At 35.5% G+C, this 5,797-nt stretch overlaps 1 pseudogene; it reads left to right on the top strand.

The window, feature by feature from the left end:
* Positions 1-597: 597 nt before the first annotated feature.
* Positions 598-1,211, top strand: LOC126932318 (mediator of RNA polymerase II transcription subunit 28-like; annotated as a pseudogene).
* Positions 1,212-5,797: the final 4,586 nt, after the last annotated feature.

The raw sequence follows: 5,797 nt of genomic DNA, 5'->3' as shown, positions 1-5,797 counted from the left end.
TCTAAAGATAGTTTGGGGGCTTTGTTGTTTTGATGTTTTATTTGCTAAATTATGTTTTTGTTTCATTGCTGTTGTTGTTGGGTTGTTGCATATTCCATTTTTGTTTTGATTAAGCTCTATTTATCTCTTTAAATTCCTTTTATTTTCTTCTTAACTTGCAGTTGTCCCCACCACTTTCATATCTATAACATCTCCAAGACTCTTCTTGTTAAGGTTGCTATAATTTCCATGCTATCAAATATCAGAAATCACTTCTCTGTCCCTACCATATTTGAAATTTAAACTGCATTTAAAAGAATTGATTATATCCGCCTTCTTGAAATGCTTTCTTTTCTTGGCTTCTATGACTCAACTTTTTCCTGCTTTCCTTCTACCTTCCTCAATATACTTCTTTCTTGTCTCTTCCTCCTAGGCTTAACCTCCAACTGTTCATAGTACTCCAGATTTGATCATAAATCATCTCATCTCTGTGTTTTCCTTATCTCTGGGAAATCCTGGCTTTAATACCTTTTTTTGGTCAATAACTCTCAAATCTGTATTTGTTCTGGACTACTCTCTTGAATGTCAGATTCATATTCAACTGCCTAGTTAACATCTCCATTGCCTATTTAAAAGAAATCTTATTCAAGATATGGCAGCTCCACCAGGTGATGTGTTCCCTGGGGAGCCACTGGGTCCCCCAACACCCCCACTGGGGCTCCCAAGCTAGCTAGGCTTTGCTTCTTCAGGAAGCTCCAGGTTCTCTGAGACCTTATAATAGTACCTTGATGGAAAAGTTGAAGTCATATTTTCAGGCTTGCTTTGCTTCTCTGGTGAGTCGGAACTATGTCAATGGCACCAATCAGGAAGAAATTCAAACTGGTGTTGATCAGTGTATACAGAAGTTTCTGGATATTGCAAGACAGACAGAATGTTTTTTCCTTCAAAAAGATTGTAATTATCTCTCCAGAAACCAGACAATGCTATCAAAGAGGATTTCTTAGAACTAAGGAATGAATTATAGTGGAAAGACATGCTGGTCCAGAACTTGACATAGTTGAGGCATTCGTGGAGGTGCTGGAGGACATCAATGTGCAGCACAAAAAGCCAGCTGACATCCCTCAGGGTTCGTTGGCCTATCTTGAGTAGGCATCTGCCAATATACTTGCACCTCTGAAGCCAATCTGAGCAAAAGGACAAAGACTGTCAGCATGAGAGTGGCTGGTATCTGAGACAACTCTATGAAGACACTTTTTGCCACACATCCCTTCTTGTGGACTTGACATTTTGGAAGAACTCTGCCAGAAAATGAGTTGATTTTAGTTTTACGCTCCCATCTAAAATTTTTTCACTATTTTTATAGCTGTTAATTTCTTGGGTACCTTATAAAAATGTCTCTGGCTTGGGCAAACCAAGTAAATTTTTTTATCTTTAGCAAAGTTTTAGAGTATTAGTGTGATGTCATTTATAGATTATTTTTTATAACTTTTCCATGTTTTAAAAAAACTTTTTTATAACTTTTCATCTTTTTTATATGTTCTCGATTGTTACATTAGTCTGATCTCATGTAAAAATTATAATAGCCTGAGAATCAGGGGATGAGGATTTTGGTTGTAGGACTTTTATGATAATTACCCCATTCAGTGGTAGTGTAGAAAAATATGAACGTTTCCTCTGTTTCAAGACTTCAAACTACCCCAAGAAGAATTTAATGCAACAACATTTGTAATGCTTACATGGAAAATAAACAATATGCTCCTGAATAACTTTCAGGAAAACAATAAAATTAAAGCAAAAATAAAAAAAATTATTTGAGATAAAACCGGAACACAAAATATCAACATCCCTTGGATGCAGCAAAAACATGGTTAAGAGTAAAGTTTATAGTGCTAAACACCTACATCAAGAAGTTAGGAAGATCTCAAATTAACTATCTAGCATCATGACTAGAGGAACTGGAAAAACAAGAACAAACTGCCCCCAAAGCTAGCAGCAGAAGAAAAATAACTAAATTCAGTCCAGGACAGAATGAAATTGGGGCCCAAAAATCCATACAAATAATCGATAAAGCCAAAGGTTGGCTATTTGAAAGAATAAACAAGATCAATAGGCTGGAGCTAGATTAATGAAGAAAAAAAGGAGAAGATCCAAATAAGCACAATCAGAAAAAAAGGTGACATTACCACCAATACCACAGAAATACAAAAGATCCTCAGAGACTATTATGAACATCTCTATATACACACACTAGAAAATCTAGAAGAAATGGTTAAATTTCAGGAAACACAAAACCTCCCAAGATTGAATCAGGAAGAAACTGAAACTGAACAGACTAATAATGAGTTTCAAAATTGAATCTGTTATGTAAAACCTACCAACCAAAAAAAGCCCTGAACATGATAGACTCACAGCTGAATTCCACCAGATGCACAAAGAAATGTAGGTATCAATCCTACTGCAATTATTACAAAAAATTGAGGAGGAGGGACTCCTCTCCAACTCATTCTACAAAGCCAGCATTATCCTGATACCAAAACCTGACAAAGACATAACAAAAGAAAGAAAGAAAGAAAGAAAGAAAGAAAGAAAGAAAGAAAGAAAGAAAGAAAGAAAGAAAGAAAGAAAGAAAGAAAGAAAGAAAAGAAAACTACAGGCCTATATCACTGATAAACATAGATGCAAAAATCCTCAATGAAATTTGAGCCAACCAAATCCAGCAGCACATCAAAAAGTTAATCTACTACAATAAAGTAGGCTTTATTCCTAGGATGCAAGATTGGTTCCACATATGGAAATCAACAAATATAATTCATTACATAAACAGAAAAAAAATTCATATAATCATCTAAAAACATGCAGAAAAAGCTTTCGATGCAATCTAACATCTCTTTATATGAAAACTCTTGACAAACTAGGCATCAAAGGAATATATCTGAAAATAATAAGAGCCATCTACGACAAACCCACAGCCAACATTGTATTGAATAGGTGAAAGCTGGAAGCATTCCCCTTAAGAACTGGAACAAGACAAGGATGCTCACTCTCACTACTCCTATTCAGTACAGTACTGGAAGTCTGAACCAAAACAGTCGTCAAGAGAAAGTATTTCTCTTTGTGAACAATATGATTGTATACCTAGAAAACCCTAAAAATTCTGAGGAAAGGCTCCTAGAACTGAGAAATGACTTAAGCAAAGTTTCAGGACACAAAAATAATGTACAAAAATCAGTAGCATTTCTACATAAGAATAATGTCCAAACTAAGAGTCAAATCAATAACATAATTCCATCTAAAATAGCCACAAAAACAATAGCTAGGAACTGATCTAACTACGGTGATGAAAGAACTCTACAAGGAGAATTACAGAACACTGCTGAAAAAAAAATTAAAAAACATAGCTGACACAAACAAATGGAAAAACATACCATGCTTGTGGATTGAAAGAACCAATATTATTAAAATGGCCATACTCCCAAAAGCAATCTACAGATTCAATGCTATTCCCATCAAACTACCAATGTCATTTTTCACAGAATTAGAAACAACTATTCTAAAATTCATATAGAACCAAAAAAAGAGCCCAAATGGCCAAAACAATCCTAAGCAAAAAGAACAAAGTGAGAGGTATCACTTTACTCAATTTCAAATTATACTACAAGGCTACAGTAACCAAAATGGCTTAGCAAAGCCATTGGTAAAGGTACAAAAACAGACACATGGGTCAATGGAACAGAATAGAGAACCCAGAAGTAAAACCACACACTAACAACCAGTTGATCCTTGACAGTCAACAAAAATAAGCAATGAGAAAAGGACTCCTTATTCAATAAATGGTGCTGGGATAACTGGTTAGCCATATTCAGAAGAATGAAACTGGACCTCTACCCTTCACTATATACAAAAATTAACTGAAGATGGATTAAATATTTAAATCTAAGACCTACAACTTTAAAAAATCCTCAAAGAAAACCTAGGAAATACCCTTCTCAACATCAGCCTTGGTAAAAATATTTATTGCTAAGTCCTCAGAAGCAACTGCAACAAAACCAAAACTTGACAAGTGAGACCTAATTAAACTAAAGAGCTTCTGCAGAGCAAAAGAAAAGGTCAACAGAGTAAACAGACAACCTACAGTATGGGAGAAAATGTTTGCAAACTATGCATCTGACAAATTTCTAATATCCAGAATCTACAATGAATTTAAGCAACTCAACAAGTCAAAAACTAATACCCCCATTAAAAAGTGGGCAAAGAAATGAACAGACACTTTTCAAAATAAGGCATACAAGAGGCCAATAAACATATGAAAAAATGTTCATCATCACTAATCATCAGAGAAATGCAAATGAAAACCACAGTGAGATACCATCTCATACCAGTCAGCATGACTATTATTAAAAAGTCAAAAAATAACAGATGTTAGTAAGGCTGCAGAGTAAAGGTAACATTTATACATTGTTAGTGGGTGTGTCAATTAGTTTTATTGCTATAGAAAGTAGTTTGGAGATTTCGCAAAGAACTAAAAATAGAAATACCATTTGACCCACTAGTCTCATTACTTGGTATATACCCAAAGGCAAATAAATTATTCAACCAAAAAGACAGATGCAACTCGTATGTCCATTGCAGCACTATTCACCAAAGCAAAGATATGGAATCAACCTAGGTGCCCACCATCACTGGACTGGATCAAGAAAACGAGGTACTTATCCAGCATGAAATACCATACAGCCATAATTAGAATGAAAACATGTCCTTTGCAGCAACATGGATGCAGCTGGAGGCCATCATTCTAAGTGAATTAGTAGAGGAACAGAAAGCCAAAACACATGTTCTCACTTATAAGTAAGAGATAAACATTAGGTAGTCATGAACATAAGGATGGGACCAATGGACACTGGGGACTATAGGAGTGGGGAGAGAGCGTAGTTGGAAAAACTACCTATTGGGTACTGTTGGGTACCTATTGGGTACTATGCTCACCACTTGGGTGATGCGTTTTCCACCTGACCCCAAACCTCAACATCATGCAATATACCCTTGTAACAAACCTGTACATGTACCCCTAAATCTAAAAGAAAACTTGAAAAAAAGTTAAATAATTATCAAATATTATATGCTCTGAGAATTCTGTCTTCCTACTCCCCCATCATACCTTTTCCCTACATTCTGCAATCCCTTACTTCACCTTTCATGTCTCTTCTAGCTCAGTAAACTATTAACCAGTTTGGCTTGCTCAAGCCAAAATCTAGGGTTACCTTTGGTTTCTCACCTTAAATCCATTATCAAGTTCTATTGACCCTGCTTTCCAAAACTTTCCCTAATTTTTCCATGTTGATGCATCTCCACTACTACCATCTCAGTCCAAGCCAACATAATTCTCACTTGGACTATGCAATAACCTTCTAATTGCCTCCTGCCTAACACTCTTGCCCCACTTCAATCCATTTTACACATGACAGATGAAAGTACCTTCTAAAACATAAATCAGATCAATCGACTGCCCTGTCCATTATACTTAAAGTGAACTCTAAAATGTTGTACTTAAATTCTTTTCTAAACAGCCCTAACCATCAAATTCTAGCCTACTCAAAAGTCTTCATCCCATGCCACCCTTCACATTGCCTAATATTCTCTAAACTCCTTCACAGTTTACTAGTATCTGCTTGGAATCCATTCTTCTCTGAAATTTGACTTGTGTAGTTTTTCTTGTTATTCAACCACATTTGATTGTCTCTACTAAAAGGCATAAAGAAAAAAAAAATTCCCTAAACATTAGTTGTATACCAGATAGCGTGGACAAAATTGCTTTTCTCAA

The sequence above is a fragment of the Macaca thibetana genome, chromosome 12 (genome assembly GCF_024542745.1).
Source record: "Macaca thibetana thibetana isolate TM-01 chromosome 12, ASM2454274v1, whole genome shotgun sequence".
Taxonomy (NCBI): domain Eukaryota; kingdom Metazoa; phylum Chordata; class Mammalia; order Primates; family Cercopithecidae; genus Macaca; species Macaca thibetana.
This window is presented reverse-complemented; position numbering and strand designations above follow the sequence as displayed.